Consider the following 24,717-nt stretch of genomic DNA (forward strand, 5'->3'; position numbering starts at 1 on the left):
CAGCAGTGAGATAGGGCGGTAATTCTCTGTTTTAGCCGGATCTAGGGAAGGCTTTTTTAAAATAGGTGTTACTACCGCTTGCTTCCACCTAGTAGGCACAGTCCCTGAGGACAGTGACAGATTGATAAGAGCCAGCATAGGTGTGCGACATGTAGCCTGCATGTTCTTAAACTGGGCCGGTTTAAGCGGGTCCATTGGAGAGCCAGATTTGATTTTTTGGCTCAATAAATCAAACCCCTCCTCAGAGAGGGGGGCCAGTAGGTCCAGAGTCACAACATCACCCCTCGGACAATCATCTGAGGCCGAGTATTGCATACTAGTTGGAAAGGTGCGGTAGATTGTCTGCACCTTTTGAATAAAAAAGGAAGCCAGACTTTCACAGTGGGAATCAGTACAGATTTCCGCTGCGGTGGCCCTCTTCGTCATGAGGTCCTTTAGGACCTTAAAAATCAATTTAGAGGGGTTAGGGCTGTTCCGAAACTCCTGCGCATAATATGCGGCACGGGCTCGACAGACCGCTCTATGGTATGCCTTGGTTAAAGTAAGGTAGCAGATCTTAAGCGCGGAGTCATAGGTTTTTCTCCATCGCCTTTCTGCTTTCCTACAGTCTCTCTTGAGGGACGCTAGGGTCTCATCATACCAAGGACTATGATTTTTAGTCCGACAATTAGATCGAACCAAAGGAATTAGAAAGTCCAGGGCCATGGCAGTCCAATTGCAGAATGATTCATAGCCAGAGTTAACCTCCGAAAAGGGAGGCAGAGGTGTCTTCTCTAGTAGAAGATAAAAATCTTCTAGCTTTAATTTGTTACACTGGCGTATACAAGTGATTTTGTTCTGCGTCACGAAGAGAGGGTCCGACATGGGAATAACTGCCTTCACCAGCATATGGTCCGTCGATGTCAGCTGGGTAGGTGGACCTATAGTTATATCCTCTAAATTGGATAAAAACGGGTCCAGTAAATGCCCACCCTGATGGGTGGGGAAGGACACTCTCTGTGAGAGCTGCAAGGCTTCCAAGTCAGCTAGACAGCTCCGAATAGAGGGTTGAAATGTGCAGTCGAAGTGCAGGTTAAGATCACCTAGCACATTAAAATTAGCACAGCCAAGAGCCTCGGAGCTGATGACGTCCGGGAGAGCGGCTCTAAAGGCGGCATCGCAGCCCGGAGGCCGGTATATTAAGAGTCAAGTAAGGCTAAAGCAGTGAGAGAGGGAAATTCTAAACCGGGCACATTCGCATCCCGGAATTTTTAGTTCTTTCCATTCACAAGGGAAGCGGTGTTTCACTGCCATAGCAATTCCACCCCCTCTCGCACTGCGATTAAGAGTAGCCACGGTATAATCAGGAGGGAGAGCAAGATTTAATATCGCAGTATCCGCATCCTGTAGCCACGTCTCGGTCATAAACAGCACATCCGGGGAATCATTGGTAAGCATATCAAGGATCTCCGCATGGTGTTTGACCAAAGATCTAACATTTAAGCTATATATGGTAATAGCATTCACCCCAGACACGTAAATCTGCCGAGGTGATATATCTAAGGGGCGGATGCGGGAAGGGGACGGCAAACGCCAGCCACAGCAAGTGCAGTGATAGGGGCCACTTAGCGGCGCTACTAGCGGTAGGGGACAAATGGGGACACGGTCACGCATGGCCAATAAATCTACACTGCAATACCTGATGGTAGAAGAGGCCATGGCATTGAGTCAAGAACGATAGAGGTCTGCCGCACCCCGCACTTCCTTAGCGCTGACGGGCGCAGACGGGCAGACTCTGGCTTGACTCAGGCGAGAGTTAGGCGCTACCGCCGCACGTCACCGCTACGCGAGTAGAGTGAGCTTTAAATAGAGCCTCACCTGGTCTCCTAACGGAGCACTAGAGCGCTCAGGCGGGTGGCGCGCTAAAGGAGCAGCACCCCCAATATGGCGGCCAGGCGCCACAAGTCGGCAAAACAAGGCGATAAACTCTGCTCTACAAGCGGTGGGGGGCACAATTATAGTGTGAGTCAGAGGGCGCAGCGGTATAGTTAAAAACGAGGGCTAATAAAATAATTTTTAACCAAAATAGAATAAGCGGTAAATTTAAAATTAGCAAGAGCGCAGTACGCCTACTGAAGCGCCAGCAGTAACGCGCGTTGCAAATGCAGGTAAACCCCTCCCGAGGTCGAGCAGCACACAATGCTCGCCTTAAATAGAGCCTCACCTGGTCTCCTAACGGAGCACTAGAGCGCTCAGGCGGGTGGCGCGCTAAAGGAGCAGCACCCCCAATATGGCGGCCAGGCGCCACAAGTCGGCAAAACAAGGCGATAAACTCCGCTCTACAAGCGGTGGGGGGCACAATTATAGTGTGAGTCAGAGGGCGCGGCGGTATAGTTAAAAACGAGGGCTAATAAAATAATTTTTAACCAAAATAGAATAAGCGGTAAATTTAAAATTAGCAAGAGCGCAGTACGCCTACTGAAGCGCCAGAAGTAACGCGCGTTGCAAATGCAGGTAAACCCCTCCCTTAAAGCCCTGCATGAGAGACTTCTAGATCGGACCCACTCGCAGTTGCGGCCTGCATGACTTGCAGGGTGGGGGTCACTCAGGGGTTCGCGTGGGGTGAGCATTACATTTAACAAAATAAATAACGTTCCCTACCAGGTCCCGCGCCACCTCCACTCCTGGGCAGGTCCCGCATTTTCCTGCTGCTTTCCTAACAGTCAGCCCTCCTCCCCTCTCCTAAGCCAATCACAATGCTGCAATGGCAGCGTTGTGATTGCTGGGGATAGCGCCCAGCCGGGAGTCTATGGGGAGGCCATTTTCTTTAATTAGGCTGTATGCAGCATACTTAGAGAAAATGCAGAGTGCCCTTGACTGGTTTGGTCAGCCCCAGAGAGCCTACCAAATATTCAGGACCCACAGAATTGGACAAGTCACTCCTCCCTGAACACCCAACCAGGCATACCCTTCTAGGTAGATGCGTCACTTTGTAAACCCCTGCGCCACATTATACCTGCGCCAGGTATAATGTATGCAAGGTTGGCGTTCTGACGCAAGTAAGCCTTGTAGAAGTGACACAGTAAAATCTATGAGATTTCACTGCACCACTTCTAGGACGCAAATGCGTCAATATCTTATGCCTGCCTCACAGCAGGCATAAGACTGATGCAGGCACATTGAAATGGACTTGCCTATGTTAGATGACCCATTGCTGAAGTTGCGTCACTTTTCTGACACACTCCATCAATGCGTCATTGACGTATCTGGAACTCCTTGCGACATGATGCGTCATATTGTGATATATGACGCATCCAGCATGTCGCAAGGAGGGCGCAATGAAAAGTGACGCATCGCTGTTTTCACGCAGCCATGTGTCACTTTTCATAAATGAGGCCCTTCGTATGGATCATGTGCTTTTAGGCTACACAGCACAAAGCCATGTTAAGACCAATGGAGTAAAAGAAACATCTTTCTTGGCATACTTCAAAGGATGGTTACTGCCTGGTATGACTTTTTCAGTCCCTGCCCACCCAACCAAGGACATGCAGGTGGAGAGGTCATAATAATACCATATCAACAGCTTAAATTATTTATTTGACAGTTTTATACAGCGCTTAGCACCAAAAGATATGAGAGCGCCTCGTGCTCATGAACCTTTCTTGTGCAAGGTTACACCAGTGTTGCCAATGTGGCTGTTACGTGGTTGAAAATGTATTCCAGTACACAGTAGAAGATGGGGGGTGGGGCTGAGACAAACATGGAGACCTTAGACCTCTATGTGTGCATCAGAACAAGGCAGAAGCAAAGAGACTGTGTGAGATCAAGCCCGCCTGAGCACACTGGGGCAGGCACTAAGCAGACAGGAACCCTTGCGTCATGAGGCAGATGCTAGTGCACCAAGGGGAATATTTACAAAAACCGTGCCAAAAGTATTCTTGCTGTGCTGCCCTATGCCAATTTTAAAGGACAGGAAGGCACTGTACTTACGAGATACAGTGCATTCCTGTATTTTCAGCCACCACACAGTTTGGTGCCCAGCGCCAATGAAGACCTCCTTGCACCATGGTGCAAAGGTGCCTGCGTTGTTGGCAAACTTGTTTTTGTGCAGAAAGAGGCACCTTCCAGAAAAAAATAAAACAATTCTGGGGAGCTTTTTCCTGCAGCACACATGAAAAGAAGGAAAAACAAGGAAAAATTAAAACATTTTTCTTCATTACACCAGCTCTGGGGAGACGTAAGGTTTTGGCACTGCCGCAGGTTTACGTAATTTGGTAAATCCGGGTAGCGCCAAAATTCATTTGCTGTTGCGTGGGAATACCCACTGCAACACCCATGGAACGCCCCTTCCACACTGACTAAGGCAAGGCAGTGCTTTGCGCTGCGCTTACTCCATATCTGTGAGGCCATGCAAACCCACACAGGGTGGCTTTACCCCACCTCACAGATATGATTGAAAGGCTTGCTCTGCCGGAGCATCAAAAAAAGTGACGCTCCTGCAGCGCAGGCCTCTTGTGAATAATCCCCCAAGGTAGCATGTTGCCTGTGTCTCTCGCGTTGCAGCACCTCTCTTCCACATTGAGGAATAACCCCTGCTGTCTTGTTTATTCTTTCCAAATGTAGACGTTGTCTTTGTTTCCCTGCAGCATTCAGCCCCTCATGAGCCGGATCCACAGACAGAGTGTCTTGGAGGGGGTCTGAAAGCGGAGAGACCCTGTAAATAAAGCTGCCCCCTGGGGAGAGGGCCACCTCGCACAGCAGGGCTCTGCAGGTGTCTGCACCAGCATCACTCTCTTTATTGTTTAGATGTTGTCACTTGTCAGACAGCAGAGACTGGAAGCAGCAATGAAAGCACCGACAGATGGGAGAGTACTTGGGGGGCGGGGGGAATGGGCCCAGCTGCTGCCCACTCCCTCCAGGCTCTGAACAGCCTTTTCTGCTTAATGTTCCTTAATGTTTTCATCTTTTGTTCATAAACAATTACCCATTTCATTTTCAGAGATATTGACGTCAGGAAAGGCCCATCGCACCCACCTTGTCAGCTCATATCTCAGGCTGCTGAAATATGGCTCCTCTTTGCTCTCACATGGTGTCCCTTTGCGGTCCCCTGAACACTCACAAACCCCTTGCACCACTTTTGCATCAGTTTTCCCATGTTAAAAATGACGCAAAAGTGGTGCAAGGGCCTTGTAAATGAGCCCCTTGATTTTTGCTTCTGTTTGCAGCATGATGCCCCTGCATAGCAGCCTGCTGCTCTAGCTAATATGCTGGTATGCAGACACACATACATGCATATGTACATACCAGTGGCGGCTGGTGACATTTGACAGTGGTGAGGCATAATACTACCTCCATGTGGAGTGGTGTGGTGCACAAGCCAGGGCAACTGACTTCAGAGCACAGGGTTCACAGTTCGGTCCCCAGTTCCGAGGGCAGCTCAGCTCAGCACCATGTGACTCTGGGCAATAGCTCACTTAATTTCCACAATGGCCCCCAGTGCCTTGAGACCCGTAAGGGTGAGTAATTCGTGCTTTACAAATATGGATTTACATTTTTTTATATTTACATTTTCCCTGGAGTCCACCCCATGGTTTTTGTTTCAAAATTTGCCCTGACACCTCTCCATATCTTAATTAAGAATTCCCTTCATTTTGCCAGTGCCAGCATTTTGTCGAGAACCCCATTATGCTAACAATTACACACAATTTTGCCATTGAGACTGCCTGTATACCAGGAGTGCGTTGTATTTCAAACATTACCTCCGGTATGTCAGAGTAGCATTTTATAATGATTTGCTTCCCCCAATCCGCCCCTCAGCCTCAATATGCCATGACTAGCCTCTTTAAGGCAAAGAATTACTCCCAGTAAGCCAACACCAGCCTTTTGCCGTAGGCGTCCCCTTATTTCAAGTATTTCAGGGTGTGCATTTTGCCTTGGATGTCCTTCCTGATGAAGAATTTCCTCTATTGTCCCAGTGCCAGTATTTAGCCACAAATGCCCCCACGCCAAGCATTTCCTCCAATACACAAGTGCCTGCATTTGTCCAAGAACTACTTCTAGTATATCAGGGCCTGCATTTTGCCATTTGTGCCCTTCCTTAAGCTAAGACTTATTTCCAGTATGCCATTGGCAGTATGCATCCTTGGGTGCTGCATGAAAGACTAGGATTGTATTGAGTGTGCCATGGTCAGTGGCAGACTCAAAATCATAAAGCATGCAAAAACACTTCCTCACTCACTCACACACTCACTCATTCTCCTTCGCATATTACCTCTCTTCCCCCTCACTCACTCTAACTCACACTCACTACCACTAACTGTGACTCAAACACAAATATACCCATATTCATTCTTCTCACTGTCACACACACACTCGCGTTTCACACCCACTGACTCTGGGCCCTAGTGCACCTGCTGCACCTTTGATAGCTCATCACCCCTGACTCACTTTCACACCCTGTTACAATCTCCAATCACGCACTCCTTCAAACACACTCACACTCCTTCATTCACTCCCTCACACTCACGTTCACTTATTCATACACAGTATAACCCAGATTCCCAACAAGAAGATAGACATAGCAGCAAGGTTAAAGTTGAAAAGGGGAAGGTTCACCTCAATCCCTCTCCCAGCTTCCTGATTGGATTGGAAGCACCGCCCTATGGGCAGCTGGAACAGTGCAGGTGGTCCTTCCCCTAATGCTCTGTGTTGCTTCTCATTGGCTTCAGAGATGCAGTGATGTGTGCCCTGGCAGAGACAGTTTAGCAGATATAGGGGCATATTAGCAAGGGCACTATCGCCGCTTTAGCTGGACTTTTTCCCGCTAAAGCGGCAATAATTTTATCATGCTATTAGCAAGCTGTCGCTAACAGCAGTTAACGACAGCTTTTAGGCGATAGCGACCGGTTTGGGGCCCACTTTGCATGTCAGCGATATTTATCACTAATAACATGCAAAGTGGGCGTACCCAACCTGTTAGCGACTGAAAGCAGTTGCTAACATCGCTATCGCCAATTAGCAAGGCAGGCTGAGCGATTAAAAAAGTTGCGCTAAGCGCGATTATCACCAGAACCTAGCACCTGCTCAGACCATGACTTAACCTGTATATCCAATGGGAGGTGAATGTTCAGGTTAAGTCCCCATTAGCGTTAATGCCTGAATATCGCTGGATTTCCAGCGATATTCACGCATTGAGCACCTGTCGCCGGATATTTTATCGCATTCGAGATAAAAGTTGCTAATAGCATGTTTTCTCTGCGATAATATCAGACGATAAACAGTGATAAAAAAATGCGCTAAGCGCATTTAGCGATAAATATCACTATTTGTTGCTAATATTGTCGTGTATTTCTATAGGTTCTGAATCAGTCCCCCTATTCCTGACCCTATTCTGGTTAAACTAACTATCAAGTTAACTAACAGTCAGCCCATGAGGCATGAAAACCCCCATGATGCAGATACCGTTATCTGACGCAGTCACACTACGGCACAGGAACGTGTTATCTGATTAGGTCATAACGCTTGAGATCTAATTAGACAAGCGACATTCCTCCAGCCCCTGATAAGGCATACGACGTTCTCATAACAAATCAAACCTATGACAACCTGGATAATCCGTGCGGCCATTGTTTTGATTTCACAGAGAACTTTAGTAAAGAATGTGCTAACGAGCAAGTCGTATGACATCTTTATTGACGTATCTATGTCCATCCTTACGTCAATCTCGGCACCTTTAAGGTATAAATATTGCCGACCTTGCCCTATGCAAACACACGCGTGGTGACAAGACGGAGCAGCCATACTTGCCGAAGCCGAGAGCAGAAGCAGACCCCGCTGGCAGCAGCCCCGCCTTCCTGACGCGCTGAGAGACGCGCTGCTATCTCAAGCCGAGAGACCCAGCACCGGCGCTTCCGGGTAGCCCTCGCAGGCAGCCTGGAATATCGAGAGCAGAGAAAGAGATACCATTCCTCATTCATCCTAAATTCCAGGTACAGAACTGAATAACCCCTCACAGAGAATTCTTTAGTTATTCACTTGGCAAAAACAAACTTAACTTAAACTGTAACTTTCTATTCCCGCCCACGCATTAGACTTAGGTCAGGTACACGGGGTAGGCGTATTTAGAAACACCAGTTGAGTACGTTTAGTCAAATGTATATGTGTATGTAAATATATTTTAATCATTTTAAACATCATATGGCTCAGAAACCATATCAATGTTTTTACAGTATTATTTTATACTATTGCTTTTAATGTATGCACTTTACTTAACTATAAGTATTGCAATAATATCGATCCATTTCTCATGTATGAGAAAAGAGACTGATCAATAAATAACACCTTTTTATTGAACACGCCTGTCTCTTCCTTTTCTCTACATTCTGATGAGACTAAGAATGCACGTACTGACTGAGTAAAATAATTGCCTTGTGCTCACACGACTCTTGAGATTGACTCTTGATTAGGGGAGAGCAAAGTTGTCATGTTCTATGGTTGTCAGAAACTAAATCCCTTCTTGTCTAATCAGGGAAGTTAATCCTTCCTTGAACATTCGAGAAAGTTTCTTGCGAACTCTGAGCTTAGCTGGCAAACCCAAAAATTAAGTCTAGTATCGACAGTAGTAGACCTAGTTAACGTCTGGCCTAGGCCTTTACTGCTGTAGGTACTATTCCAATGCGCAGAGCCTATTGGGAAAATAGGAGCTACACTACATGGCGCCCAACGCGCTTGGAAAGGGCGATAAAACTAACGTAAGACATTTAGAGTAACTCAGTCGTGCTTTCTCACTCAGACCCCTTTTCCCAAATACTCCAAAGACGTCTGGAGTGGGTGAAAGGTTATATCCTCCAAAACCTCGCAGGAGGGAACTCCTATGTATGGTTTTTGGTCAAGTCAACGTTGAAGGATAAAAACAGTTCCAAAATATTGTGCATCTAATCTTTGTTCCATAAAGAAACCTGATCTGCAAATAAACATAAAACCATCCTGTCTGTAAAATGTCAGACAATGAGGATGAAAGAGAGGCAGTTAGATTAGCAGCTGAAATAGCAGCAGCTGATAATGCTGCACTAGATGCAGACCCGAATATAACACTCATTCCGGTCATTAAAAGGAGATCTATAACCTTAAAACTTATAGAAAATGGACTGACACCTAGAGGTGGCACAGTCATATTCGTAATCGAGGCACACGAATATCGACAGACAGAGGTATACTATACATGGATACATTTTCCAGCAGCAAATGCTGTAACAAAGTACTTCCACTATTACAAAGCAGAGGAACCTCCTGAAACATACACTCCTTTCGAGGAGGTGGAAGTACCACTCAAATTCCAAGAGCATTTGCTCTTATTTGATGGCGCCCTAAAACATAATAATCACATTACAAGGCTCGGTCCTTTAGGAAGACCAGGAGCAACGTGGCCGGTCTTAGCCGGATACACACCACATCCAGACATCGATAGAATGCCTGCAGCAGAGCTGTTAATACAGCTAAAACAACTACTAAAAATTCATAGACAATTAGTTCAGTATGTAATGCGGACTTCAACAATTCAGCCAGCGATTAAACTTCCACAGCTGACCCCTCACCAGGGGAACACAAATAAAATTACACCACAGAACATCCAATCCTGCCTAGGTAAAGTTCCAGCTAAACGGGAACAAATACCATTCTGGTTGGCACAGAAAATCACCCAAATAGAGGCGGTGTTTCCTGACACCACCCCATTAGAAAAACACAGGATTCTGACTATATGGCTCCCAATGGGAATCGCACCACACATTGAGGACTGTGACACTTGGGGTACAGTCTTTGCTTCCATCTATACAAAAACGCACGGTGTCCCATCCATTTCGGTGATACCAGATGTGCTAAAACAAATTCAAGATGAATACGGTCCAGAACCTGCTTTAACTCTTGGTATGAAATTACTAAAAGACTTCAAGCAGGTCTCGGCTATATTATTAGCCAACATAAAAGGTGAAGCAGCAAACGTGGCGATCCGCCAGAGGTTAAAAGAGACAGATATAGCAGACCAACCAGCTGAAATTGCCAGAATCATAGAAAAATCCTATGAAGAACTAGGCAGAGATAGTCTAGGTGGAATACCAGTAAAACCGCAACTGACTACAAGTCCAGAAAAAATATTTTTTAATAATAATAATTCACCAAAAAAGAACTGGGATGGAAACAAACAATCCAATCCTAAAGAAAAGAAATTCCAGTCCAGAGGAAGGTCTCCTAGGCGAAGAGAGAAATCTCCAAACCAAAGACAGAGGTCACCGCAGAGTGACCCCTCTGGTAATAGATATAACCTTAGAAATAGGTTTATATTAAAAAACCTGATAGATATCAAGACATTGATACACGTCCCTCTCAATCTTTTCAGAATTCCTCGCAGAAATCGGAAAGAAGAGGACGATCAGAAGAGCACGCCAAGTCCAAAGACAAGGAACCTGCTCAACTAAAAAAGAAATTACAATTTCCAAAAAAGAAGGTAGCCAGTATCAAGGTAGTTAACAATGCCGAGAATACTGAGGACACAACTGAAAAACGGAGAGTGGGCTCAGACAATGCTAGACAGCGCAGCAGAGGTGAGCATAGCTCGCAAAGTCCTTATGAATCATCTAGAGACAGTGGACACGAATGAATACCTTCAAGTGGAAACTGCAGACACCAGAGTTAGCAAGCCCCACAAGATATACGAGATAACATTACGTATAGAGGGAGATAAGACTAGGAAAATAAGGGGACTATTTTTGGATAATCTATCCGAGGGCTATGATATCCTTCTAGCTGAAAAAGACTGGCCACCAGAGTACGGCACAGGAACGTGTTATCTGATTAGGTCATAACGCTTGAGATCTAATTAGACAAGCGACATTCCTCCAGCCCCTGATAAGGCATACGACGTTCTCATAACAAATCAAACCTATGACAACCTGGATAATCCGTGCGGCCATTGTTTTGATTTCACAGAGAACTTTAGTAAAGAATGTGCTAACGAGCAAGTCATATGACATCTTTATTGACGTATCTATGTCCATCCTTACGTCAATCTCGGCACCTTTAAGGTATAAATATTGCCGACCTTGCCCTATGCAAACACACGCGTGGTGACAAGACGGAGCAGCCATACTTGCCGAAGCCGAGAGCAGAAGCAGACCCCGCTGGCAGCAGCCCCGCCTTCCTGACGCGCTGAGAGACGCGCTGCTATCTCAAGCCGAGAGACCCAGCACCGGCGCTTCCGGGTAGCCCTCGCAGGCAGCCTGGAATATCGAGAGCAGAGAAAGAGATACCATTCCTCATTCATCCTAAATTCCAGGTACAGAACTGAATAACCCCTCACAGAGAATTCTTTAGTTATTCACTTGGCAAAAACAAACTTAACTTAAACTGTAACTTTCTATTCCCGCCCACGCATTAGACTTAGGTCAGGTACACGGGGTAGGCGTATTTAGAAACACCAGTTGAGTACGTTTAGTCAAATGTATATGTGTATGTAAATATATTTTAATCATTTTAAACATCATATGGCTCAGAAACCATATCAATGTTTTTACAGTATTATTTTATACTATTGCTTTTAATGTATGCACTTTACTTAACTATAAGTATTGCAATAATATCGATCCATTTCTCATGTATGAGAAAAGAGACTGATCAATAAATAACACCTTTTTATTGAACACGCCTGTCTCTTCCTTTTCTCTACATTCTGATGAGACTAAGAATGCACGTACTGACTGAGTAAAATAATTGCCTTGTGCTCATACGACTCTTGAGATTGACTCTTGATTAGGGGAGAGCAAAGTTGTCATGTTCTATGGTTGTCAGAAACTAAATCCCTTCTTGTCTAATCAGGGAAGTTAATCCTTCCTTGAACATTCGAGAAAGTTTCTAGCGAACTCTGAGCTTAGCTGGCAAACCGAAAAATTAAGTCTAGTATCGACAGTAGTAGACCTAGTTAACGTCTGGCCTAGGCCTTTACTGCTGTAGGTACTATTCCAATGCGCAGAGCCTATTGGGAAAATAGGAGCTACACTACAATATGCCCCATACTGTGCTGACTGAGGCATGCACAGTATGTCTGCTAGATAAGTATGCACAGTATGTTTGCTAGATAAGTATGCATAGTATGTCTGCTAGATAAGTATGCACAGTGTTTCCTAGATAAGTATGCACAGTATGTTTGCTAGATAAGTATGCACAGCATGTCTGCTAGCTAAGTATGGACAGCATGTCTGCTAGATAAGTTTATTTATTTTAAGGTTTTATAGAGCGCGTAGTAACCCTAGAGCATCCCAGCGCTAGAACCAGAACTCAGGAGAGGTCAGAATCGAAGGGGGGGGATTTAAGGAAAGAGAAAGGTTTTCAAGGCCTTCCTGAATTGGAGAAGATTAGGATCAGTTCTCAGTCTCCGAGGAAGGTTGTTCCAGTGTTTGGCCGTGTGGACCGAGAAGCGACGTCCTCCGGACCGGGCCTTTTTGACTCTGGGAACAGTGATGAAGTTCTCTCCGCCTGAGCGGAGGACCCTACTCGCATTGTAAGGGATGATGAAATCCTTGAGGATGGGTGGGCCTTTGTCATGGAGGGTCTTATGGGCCAGACAGAGGGCCTTGAAAGCCACCCTTTCTCTGACTGGGAGCCAATGCAGGAGCTTCAAGGCTGGCTTTGCCGAGGATCTGGCGGGGGTGTCGGTAAGTAGGCGGGCCACGGCGTTTTGGACTTTCTGCAGGGTATTGAGGGTGGCTTCGGGGGCACCCAGGTAGATTGCGTTGCAGTAGTCCAGCCTCGCCATAATGAGGCCCTGAATCAGGAGTTTCTTGGAGGTAGCGGGGAGCAGGGGGAAGACCTTTCTGCAGGCCCTAAGGAGTCCAAAGCAGATTCCTGTCGTTTTTTTGGCCTGTGATCTGAAGCTCAGGTCCTTTTCGAGCCATACGCCCAGGCTCTTGACCTCCTCCTTCGGTGTAGGGGGGTCACCTAGACAGACGGGCCAGATGTCAGGCGGCAGGGAGGGCTCTTTATGTCCGAGCAGCAGGATCTCGGTCTTGGACCCGTTCAGTTTCAGTGCCGAGGAGTTCATCCAGTTATGAATTTCCGAGAGACAGCTGTGAAGGTCGGGTGGGGATTGGTGCGGGTGTGAGAGGGTTACCACCAGCTGGGTGTCGTCGGCGTAGTTGATAATCGAGATGCCGAACGGGTTGACCAGTTTCTCCAGCGGGGACATATACACGTTAAATAACGTAGGGCTGAGAGATGAGCCCTGCGGTACTCCACAACGGAGGGGGATTGCGGGGGAGTGGCTGTCATTCTCCCAGACTTGGAAGGAGCGTCCGTCTAGGAAAGATTTTAGCCACTTCAAGGCCGTGCCCCTTACTCCGATGTCTTCCAGTCGTTGGATTAGGGTGTGGTGGCTCACAGTGTCGAAGGCCGCACTGAGGTCCAGGAGGATCACTGCCACTGATCCTCCCGTGTCCAGAATGCTTCTGGCCTTCTCCACTGCTGCCAGGAGGGCTGTGTCAGTGCCCTGTCCTGGACGAAACCCTGTCTGGGAGGTCCCGAGTAGGTTGTTGCTCTCAAGGAATAGTGATAGTTTTTTATTCACTAGCTTCTCCGTGATCTTGCTATTTCCTGGGAGGAGGGAGATAGGTCTGTAGTTGGCTAGGTCCAGGGGGTCTAGAGAGGGTTTCTTTAAAAGGCCTTTGACCACTGCCGCCTTCCAGCTAGGAGGGACTAGACCCTGCGAGAGGGAGGAATTAATGAGGGACGTGAGGGGGGGGGGAGGATGGTGCTAGACACTTTTTTCAGAAAACGGAGGGGGGCGGGATCGCGAGGAGAGCCACTTTTAATTGTAGCCAATGTCGCGGCTACCTCTTCCGTAGACACTGGGCCAAAGGTGTCCAGAAAGGGTAGGTTGCCATCAGGGGAGTGAGGGCAGTAAATGGGAGATTTAGAAGGATCCCCGCCCAGGTTGTCAGCCGTGATTGGGGGTAGGTCCGCGAGAATTTTTTGGATTTTCTCGTCGAAGAAGGTGGAAAGTTTAATGCATTTGCTTTCCGCTGCTTTGGGGTCCAGAGGTTTTACTGGGGGGTCTGGGGCCTGGAGGAGTTCCTTAAGGACGGCAAAGGTTTCATGTGCCGAGCAGGAGGCGTTTTTAATTCTATCTTCGTAGAAGGCGCTTTTAGTATTGAGGAGTTCCGTTTTATAGGATTTTAAAGAGGCCCGAAATATATCTTTTTTGTCTGCCTTTTTATCTTTCCTCCATAAGCGTTCGTTCCTCTTACATTCCTTCCATAGTAAGTTTAATTCGGGGGTGTACCAGGGGGAAGGGGTGACTCTCTTGGTACGTTTGAGGGTGCTGGATTTCGGGAGGATGTCGTCCAGAGATTGGGAGATCCATGTGTTAAATTTGGTGTCAGCAGTGATAGTGTCTTGAGAGGGGGGAGGGGTAAGTATGCACAGTATGTTTGCTAGATAAGTATGCACAGTATGTCTGCTAGATAAGTATGCACAGTATGTCTCCTAGATAAGTATGCACAGTATGTTTGCTAGAATAATATGCACAGTATGTCTGCTAGATGAGTATGCACAGCATGTCTGCTAGCTAAGTATGCACAGCATGTCTGCTAGCTAAGTATGCACAGCATGTCTGCTAGAAAGTATTCACAGTATGTCTGCTAGATAAGTATGCACAGTATGTTTGCTAGATAAGTATGCACAGCCATTCTGCTAGCTAAGTATGCACAGCATGTCTGCTAGATAAGTATGCACAGTGGGCCCGATTCACAGAACTAAGTTAAGACAAAATCCTAAACGTACTACTTTTGGTATTCACAGAAGTTAGGATTTTGTCTTAAGTTTGTCTTAAGGCAGACTTAAGACAGACTTAAGACAGACTTAAGTTAGGATTTTGTCTTAAGTCTGTCTTAAGTCTGTCTTAAGTTTGTCTTAAGACAAACTTAAGACAAAATCCTCAATTCTGTGAATACCAAAAGTAGTAAGTTTAGGATTTTGTCTTAAGTTAGTTCTGTGAATCAGGCCCATTATGTCTGCTAAATGGGTTGTGCCTGTGTAAGGGGATCGGGTTTGAACTACGCCCCTCACATGCGCAATAGAGACATCCGCCTGCAGACTGCTGGGCTTTTAAACAATACTCAGTAGATGGGTCATCACTCAGACCCCCTCAGTCCCTTCCTCCTTCTCCTGGGATCAGGACATGGACATGAAACAGAGAGAGAGAGGGCTGACCCGGCACTGACAGTGTATATGAACACACAAATTATATGTTTTCATGAAAACTTCTGAATTAAATAATGCGCGGTTTCTAGAGAAGCAAGGGGCAGAATATAGGGCCTCAGAGAAGGAAGTGCTACCCCCTGAAGCCGCTGATAATGAGCTGACACTTGTACATACTACTACTTCTAGACCATGGGTTGAAGTATTCTCCATCCTTTTAGAAAGTCCAGGATAGGTAAACTTCTTGTGGTCTCCATTATTCCAAATCTTCTGCTCTCTACAGTTACACCCTCTTTGGAAATCGACTTTGGAAATTGCTTTTCATGATGTCAAGTTCACGCTTCAACAAGCAGATGTGTTTCTGAGCATGTTCCACTTACCATGTGCGATCTTGTGCATCTCCCAAGTACCTATCTCATGAAGACTTGTTTATGGTAGAGATCTGTAGGAAGAAGGAAAGAAGAAGATGAGGCTGTTGATAAATCAAGAGAGGCTCAATCAAACGCTACCACTGTCCATTACACCAGGTGCAATCCAACATTTAGATCATGCGAAGCAGCTCCAGAGCAGTTATAAGAAGAAAAGAAGGCCAGTAATGGAAAAACAAGCAGGCTTATGGTACAACTTCGCAGTAAATGAGAGGCAGCGTGGACCTAATAATGCTTGCACAGGCTGAGGGGGCTCCATGTGTCTGTCCTGCACATGTTTCTCTTATTCTGGATCATGATTGCGTGAAACCAAATATGCTGGTTGATTAGGCACAAATATCCACTTAAAATGCACACCAGAACAGCAGAGCACGATGCAGGCAGGTACAATCAGGAAGCAGAGACTTGGTTATACCCTCAGCCACTTCTGAGTCCTCGCAGGTGGCAGAGACGGATGCATAATGTTCATTCGCTATCCTTGGAAGGTACAACTTGAAGGTTTAGCTGCATCCAAGGCGAGCTGCCTCTCATCAGCAGGATGAATGTGTGATATTGGAAGAAAAATATCCTGGTTCGGAATGTTCCAGTGTGAACGAGAGCTGTGTATGAGATGAGGGAAAGAGAAGTTTTGGAAGGTCTTTTTAATCAACTTTCTGAAGTTCTGTTTAATTTTTCATCATATTCATAAACAAGGTGATGCATACAAATTAGAGTAAAATAGGATATGAAGAAGAAAAATCTCTCAAGATCTGCTGTTTTGAGGAACGATTTAACCATAAAAACGTTTTTGAAGGAAAATTCATCTTTTTTTCATGAGACATCTGTAATGTTGCAAAGTTTCCCACGTTTGCAAAATTGCAAAAGTGAAAATAAAACTTGCACACCACTAATATTAAGCAGATCTAATCCTTCTAGTGTGGCACGTAAGGTGCAGAAGCACAAGAGACAGGCACGTGTTAACCAGCCGGGCAATGGAAATGACACCAGCAAAAATGGGCATTTATGTTTGCAGCTCTCAGTATAAGGAAATCATGATCTTGAGGGGTTTTTGTATTAATCAAGGAAGTGTTTGATAGTGAAAGGAATATATGTGGGAAATTTAAAAGCTGTGTGGCTTATCTACAAGCCCCTTGCGCTGCCGGTACATCACTATTTCCCATATTAAAAGTGGCGCGGCGGCCGCGCAAGGGGCTTGTAAATAAGCCTCTGTGTTTGCAAGCCATAATAGTAAGGGGGACGCTCGCTGCATTCGGTATTGATAACTATACTTAGATGACTTCTAATCAAGTATGACATCCATCATAATGTTCATAGAACTAGGTAATGGGTTACTTCACTTCTCAAGAAGGTACGGCATCAAGGTACTGTTGCATAAATATCGCATGCCATAAAATATAATATTGATTACAAAAGTATCACCAAAACCATCATTAACACCAGAACCTGGACTGCTATGGAAATTCACAAGGACATATTATCAAGCCCATTATCGCCGTTTTAGCTGCAGTTTCCTGCCGCTAAAGCAGAGATAATTTTATCGCAGTTCTTGATATTATGCCCCTCAGTTTCTTGAGTCGTCTCTGGACCATTCTCCAACCCACCTCCCAAGCGTCCACTTGGAGACTTTTGTAAGCAAAGTGTCAACTTAATGAGCGAAAGAATATAATCGATTGCTTCAAGAGTCTGGAGATTCTTCAGCAATCTCTGCATACCTTAATTTAGGCTTAAACACAGAACAGATATGTGTGTTTGCTCATTATTTCATTATATGCAAACTATTAAGTGTTTATAAATACTTTCATTCATTTTCAAAATTAGGCTTATGTAGGAACATAAAACTCACTGCTTTATTTTCAGATGATAGGTAGGTGCACATTCATTTGTGATTTAGATCTGTATACATACATTAGACACAGATATGTGCATTCCTATATATTACACAGCAAAATAATGTATCACAGCCTTGAAAGTATAATATGTCTATTCTCTATAAAGTGAGAGATATGGTCGACCTGTGACATCTTTCTCTGTGACATTACTCCATGTTAACGTTGTGCATTAACTATGCTAATTAGCCCCTCCACTATTTCTCAGGACTTATGCCTGGGGCTGTCTGTAGACTGGGGAAAGGCATCCAACATCAAGAACCCTCAAGCTACTCATTGCTGTTGAGAAGCCTCCAAACACTCAGGGCTTCATTTATGATGGGTTGGCATCGGGCAAGTCTTTTGGAAGCAGTCGTCACACCGCGGTCTAAACCACGAGTGTTCAGACTCCGCAATCCCTACCACGCATGCCTTAACCACGAATTTGCGTAGTTAAGGCAATGCACAATCTTGTTGTGGGTTGCTGCGGATGGATGCAGGAAAACCTTGCAGGAAGCGGTGAGGTAAGTAGGGCTGGGTGTAGTTCTGGGCAGGGGGGTGGGCCGGGGTTGTTTTGTGTGCTGGGGTGGATTGGGGGTTGTTTTCTGTGTTGGGGATGATCTGGGGGTTGTTTTGTGGGCTGAGGGTGGGCTGGGGGTTGTTTTGTGGGCTGGGGGTGAGTCGGGGTTGTTTTGTGAGCTGGGAATGGGTTGGGGTAGTTTTGTGCACTGGGGTGGGTCAGCAGTAGTTTTGTGCACTGGGGTGGTCTGGGTAGTTTTATGGGCTGGAGGGTGGAGGTAGTTTTCAGGGCTAAGGTGGTTGGTGGTCGTTTTCAGGGCTGGGGGCGTTCAGGGCTAGTTTTCAGGGCAGGCGGGAGTCGGGGTAGTTTTCAGGGCTGGGGGTTCGGAAAAAGTTTGTAGGGCTGGGGTGGTCAGGGGTAGTTTTCAGGCTTGGGGGCAGGGTAGTTTTTAGTGCTGGGGGAGTCAGGGGTAGGTTTCAGGGCTGGGGGGTCGGGTCGTTTTCAGATCTGGGCCAGCGTAGTTTTGAGAGGGTAGGGGTATTTGGACCTCAGGTCGGGGAGGGGGGAGTTTGTAGCTTAGGGTGGGGGGATAGGGGTCATGACCTTAGCCATCCATGCCCCTTTACCATTCATGCCTTTACCCCAAAATTACGTGCTAACGGCATGCGTGGTAAAGGAATGTATGTATAAGACGCATTCGTTGTTTAGGTTGCATGGTAGAGGCACACGTGGTTTATCCACTTGTCGTTCTACCATGCAGCCCAAGTCTTCTTGCTGTGCTGCCCTGTGGGGGCACAGTATCAAGCCTGATTTGCATATGGCTGGGCTCACACTGGAATAGCATGAGGAGCAAAAAAAACGATGGATGTAGTCCCAGATTTGGTGAATGTATGACATTGTTCTGCATTCTGTCCACCAATTGTCCTTTTTGCATTTGTCACCCTGAGTGGGACGGTTATGTCCAGACGTGGGTCCCCTGCGCTCCATGCCACTGGAGTCAAGCTAACCTGGCTGATGAGGGGGGTAACCCCCAAACCGGTCCTAGGATGCTTGGTTCCTGTCCAGCGAGGACCTGCCTTGGCAGTTTGGACTGGACTGTTACCATTAGGCATAGGGTCAAGACTGATTTGCATATGGCTGGGTTCAAACTGGAAAGGCGTGGGGAGCAAATAAACGATGGATTTAGGCCCAGATCTCTGTACTGGGGTGGATGTATTACATTGGTCTGCATTCTGTGCATCAATTGTTCTTTTTGCCCTGTGAAAGGGCAGGAATGCACCCCTGTGCTGGCTCGCAATTTGCTGCCTATCCCAATGTAGTGCAAGGGTGCTTCTGATGAAAAAGGGTTCAGGCAGATCAGGTCGTTTTACCCCTTTTCTAGGTTTGCCCGGCGTTAGCCGCTTCTCACCCAACTCACGATTACCAAATAAAGAGGCAGGCGCTGGAGACTGGAAGGCAGGAAACAGGAGTTTATTTCCGACGGAACAGAACACGTCAAATCAGACAACAGGGTATCTTCTTTAGGTGCTCTCCCAACATCTCTGAGGCCTGGCCTCTTATACACTGGTTTATTACTTTATTACATGCAACACATTCTTAGTAATGCTTTGAAGTACGGGAAAGGCGTCTTTGGAATCCCCGGTTCAGGCCCGCTCCCACACATATCTACAGTAGGAGTCCCCACCCCAATCTCAGCATGATGGCTATCGCGCAGCTGGACATTCCGTTGGGAACAGGAATGCGGGCGATCGATCAGATCTAGGGGTGTGAGGGCATTCATTAACCTCCGCTCCTTTGATGTGAGGCGAGGTCCTACTGTAGGGGCAATAAACCGCATCTGTTGGGCTAAGTGATGGCCTGGGGTCGGGCCGGACAATCGGGCAAGGAGGAAGAGGTTATCAAAGGGCCCGTTTTATGGATGAGATGAAACAGTGTGGGTGTTTCGGAGGCAGGGTCGCGCTGGAGGTGCGTTATGGCCCAGGCAGGAGAGATCGGGGGCTGTCCGAGCGCGAGGGATGCTTAAGAGGCGAGAGGGAGTGGGGGAGAGAGAGAGAGAGACGCAGGTTATTGGCAGTGGGCAGAGAGGTCATAACACAAAAAATGGCTACTATCTATGTTCGTGATGGGGCCTAAAAGGGGACAAGATGGCAGGGCCACTGTTACGTGACTTTCGCTTTACCTTCAACAGTGGCGAGGGTGAACAGAAATGAACGCCGCTTATGTACATATACATTGTCGTTTTCCACAGTCGCCGCTTTTTAACATAAGCTAGGTCATTTCCGTGTTTATCATAACTGACGGGGTGTACATATAGTTGTGTGTTATCAATGAAATAGCGTTTGTCAATACTGGTGGATTTGCATATAACCGTGTGCAGTTGATGCGACATACGAGGTGGAATACATATAAATTTACATTTGTCGTATTTAAAAAGTGACCGATGAAACATTTTACAGGCAAAAAGTGGTTGAGGGAGGAGTTTAGTCCAATACAAGCAATTAGTCAAGGGGTTGTAGAAAGTCCCGAAAAAGGGGGGGGGGGGGAGATCTTCGTCACAGTGTCTTTTTTTTTTTTTTTTGTAGCGAGCCATCACTGGTAGGCTCTGGTAGTTCGTTTTCTTCCGTTGGCGCTGTTGAGCACCGGCGGTGGAGCTATAGGTCCAGCTCGGGTCGTTCTTTACACGTCGCAGGGTGTGATCTGTCCTTTGCTGTTAGACCACAGTCCTGTTTCCTAACTAGTCTCTTTTAAGGGTGCCTCATGCTGGGCACCTGCATTTCTTTCTCTGAGTCAAAATCCACGTGGAAAGGATAAAAGGGGGGTTTTGTCGGATAATCAAGGGAGGAGAGGGCGGAGTGGGACCGGATCTTTGAGACAAACCAAGGGAGCAAAGGGTGATGCGCAGGCAGGTCCATCAATCGGGCTCAAAGGGGCGGGGACTTCTGGCACGCGTGGGTCAACAAGTAGAGGGCTTCAAGGCAGCCCTCCATTCCTTTGTTTTCTGCGTTTGAGAGTGGTGCATCGTCCCGCGTCCCGTTGCTCTGCGGCTCCATCTTAGGTCGAGGTCACACGTGCCTCATGATCTGTGGCCAGGCTGTGCGTCACGTCCGGCCCCTCTCCTCCGGTGACTGTGTATCCTTGAATGGGTACAAAACAGGTTTTAGCGAACTGGCAAGAGAAGACATTTATACATTTCAATTCCGTCCCAGATCTAAGTAGTTGGGGGTACGTTTCATCGGTCACGGTCAGGAGTTATCACTGTGGAGCATGTATACAGGCATGTCTACTGAGTTTGTACTAAGTCTATTTGGCGTTCATTCATGACGTATGTGGCTTTCTGACCCTAGCCCTGGCAGTCTTCTATCAACATGAGAGAGGGAGATAGTGGCTAAACATTCTTTTCTCGGGGGGCAGCAGTTAATCGGGGTAATCAGTTATACTTCGGGTTATGGAGCTGGGGCCAATCGGGAGAAAACGGGGACATTTTGGACATCCGTACTTGGGTGCAGAGGGGTGGGGCAATCTGGGCATTGTTTCTAACGAGCTGAGAACAGAAAGCCACTGACATATAGTCCTCCTGTAAGAAGGCCAGATTAGGGGACTTCAGTCGTCTAACCTGTCCTTTCCTTCATAGCCAATTCAAGTTCCATCATTTTACAGAAAGGAGAGGTAGTAATATGGCAAATTACAATTGTTTTTTAGCTTCGGTCAATTTGCCGAACACCTTTGTGTTCGAAAACCAATTAGGCTCGTGCCGGCGGGGCACAACGTTACCGCACAAAGGAAGAGGGAACAGGGGGACCCTCAGAGGGAGAGTCGTCCGCATTTTAAATGACTTATTCGGTACACGTACAACATGAAGGGAGAGAAGAAGAGAGAGAGAGAAACGTGTACAGTAATAGGCCATTTAATGCGCACACAACACGAAACAGTAGGGTCATGTTACATAGAAACACAGACTGAGGGACAACATAAATCCATATACTACGTACACATGAATTCAGGCGGGGGGGTACATGGATTATATGCAGAACTCAAGACAAAACATAGAACAGTACTTGGCCAAAAAAATGTCCTCCTGCATGCTGCGCATCCTTAGTATCCTATTTAATTCGCCTGGCTGTCTTTTGCAGTTGGCCTCTGTTGCAAATACTTACACTTTCGTCAATTGTTCGGGAACTAACCTGGTCGGGCTAGTACTTACGGTGGGATCTTAGGATCGTTTTTAGCGAATGGGTATCCAGGCTGAGGCAACGGGGGGTGTCAGTCGGGGGAACAATGGGCAGTTTCGAGTTTCACGTCTATGAGGGTGCAAGAGGGAGGTGGTAAATCTTAGACATTTGATAATTTTCTTAGTCTTCCAGGAGGAGGGTACTAGGGTAAACCTCACCCTGGAATAGTCCTGAACCTTCCCCTATTTAGTTACCGTATGAACCTACTCGTAGGTGCACGTCATTCTTGGTTGCATTGTTCGTCGTGTATAGGCGCCATGCTCAGACCCCCTTTTTCCCCATTCCATCGGTCGTTCGTTCATCACTCAAGTCGTACGAAAACATCTCTCTCATCGAGTCAACGCGTGCAACGTATGTCCAGTCGAGTTACACACATCCGGTCATACACGCGTGCATTCATATCACCCAGATTCATCATGTCCTCGGGGCAGTCCCCATGGTTAATGTATCATTTTTCCCCGCGGAACCCTGGCGTGTTGCTTAGGTCTTCTCCATACTTTAGTCGATGTTCCGACGTGACCTGCAGAAAGAAGGGGAAGAAGAAGGGGTGGGGGCAGCGTTTTAAAACACATCCGCGCGCATAAACCCAAAAGGCTTTTACTTACCACGTATTCCACCTATCTCCGCGGGGTGCAGTCCCTTCCATCTCGGCGTTTTAAGCCCAGAGGGACTGGTAGTGCGGCAGGCATAATCATTTGATGGGCTGTATATTGCATAGATCTCCCATGTGTGGTATTGCGGATCTTGTGTAGGGGGGGGGGTCGAAACAAAAGGGCAGTCAGTGTAAAGTGGGGGTGAACTCGTGTTCTCCTTCGAGGAGGAGGGGTGGTCTACAGTGGTACCGGGTCTGGTTTAGGGGCATCTGAAACAATTTCCCTGAGATATGTGGCATACAAAGTAAAACAGAACACCGGGACCTTTATCGATTGCCTTATCTTGCACAAAAGTAAAAAAACACACGCAACAAACTTGGACCATTCACATTTTCAATATTTCTGGGTACTTCGCTTTTTAACCTTTCAGTAATCGACTTGCTTTATTTCGCCTGTATTTTACGTAGATCGGAAACAATGGCTATGTATTCGAACTTACCAATCCAAGAGCTACGACTATATTTGTTTTTCACAAAATCTTTATTTAAAAAAATGTTGACGTACAAATGCAGGCCTACAACCACGTGGGCCAGCCACGGAGCAGACTGGAACTGTACATAAGGGCATATTAATTTGAGGAAAACATAACTGAGTCGGTGGTCGTTTTATTTCATCAAGGTACGATAAGTGCAATAAAATCATATCGAAAATTCATTGTGGGCAAGTACCATAAGTGTAAAAAAAATTCGAACTTTCAATAATACTGTAATCAATGATGCGTCAGAACTTAATATCAATTCATTGTCCGAATGTTCAAGCAATACTCATCCCCTCCCGCCATGTGCTTCAAAAACTGCATACATATCTCATGATATCAAGTCTGAGCATCCGGAACACAACGGGGAGTTGCGAGTTTCGTTTGTACCGGCGCCATTTTGGGTGGGGTCAGGCGGGTCCAAGTATAGTCAAAATGTCTCCACCAACTCGGGGTTGGACCAGAATCTCTTTCGGCAGTCTAGAAGTTCCGTTAAGGGGCAACAGAAGGGACCGGTGACATGAACCATCAATCAAAGAAAAGGGAGGCGGCAACAATCTCTCCTACCGGGTCATACTGGTGTTCCACCGGAACTGATCAAATCGGTAGTCTGCAGGATTTTTGGTCATTCAAACTGAGGCTGGCGTCAGCATGAGAGCGCCAACGTCTCGTGGCTACGTCTTGGTCGTTCTGCGGGCAATCATGGCAGCCATTCCCCATCGGGGGGCGGTCGGGGGCCCGCGGAGGTCGGGGGCCCTCCGCAGTTCTCGTAGAATCTTCAAAGCTGAGGAGAACGCATCTGGACGGGGGCCCATTTTCTGGTTGACAGGCGACCAGGCCAACTTTTCACGCCAGGCCCATTCCTGCAAAGTCGACCGCCATTTTTAGGAGTTCTGCAGCTACCGGCAGTCACTGGGTCAAATGAGCAGACGGACTCCAGTCTGCCGGGCGAGGCGTCGTTGCACCGCCACAGTGGACGAGACCCTGCTGGGTGAGTGGAGCGTCGCTGCACCGCAAGAGTGGACGAACCCTTTGCCGGGTGCGTGGAGCGTTGGGGGTGCAGCTGAGGGGCCTCCACCTGGGGAGGCGGGAGAGGCTCGTCCGCGCCGCCTCTCCCTCCCAGTGCACCCCACGGCGTCTCGCTGACATTTGTTATGGCCGGACCAGGCGATGAAGAAGAGGGGGGGGTCGGAGGCATATGCAAGACATCCCCCCCCCGTGGCCTGCAAGGCGCCGAAAGAAGAAGGGAACGGGAAGACCAGTACATTTCGGGTTGGGCCCATGCCTTCTCCGGCCGATGGCGGCCGGCCGCTCTTTGCCACGGC

The sequence above is a fragment of the Lissotriton helveticus genome, chromosome 1_1, assembly GCF_964261635.1.
Source record: "Lissotriton helveticus chromosome 1_1, aLisHel1.1, whole genome shotgun sequence".
Lineage (NCBI taxonomy): Eukaryota > Metazoa > Chordata > Amphibia > Caudata > Salamandridae > Lissotriton > Lissotriton helveticus.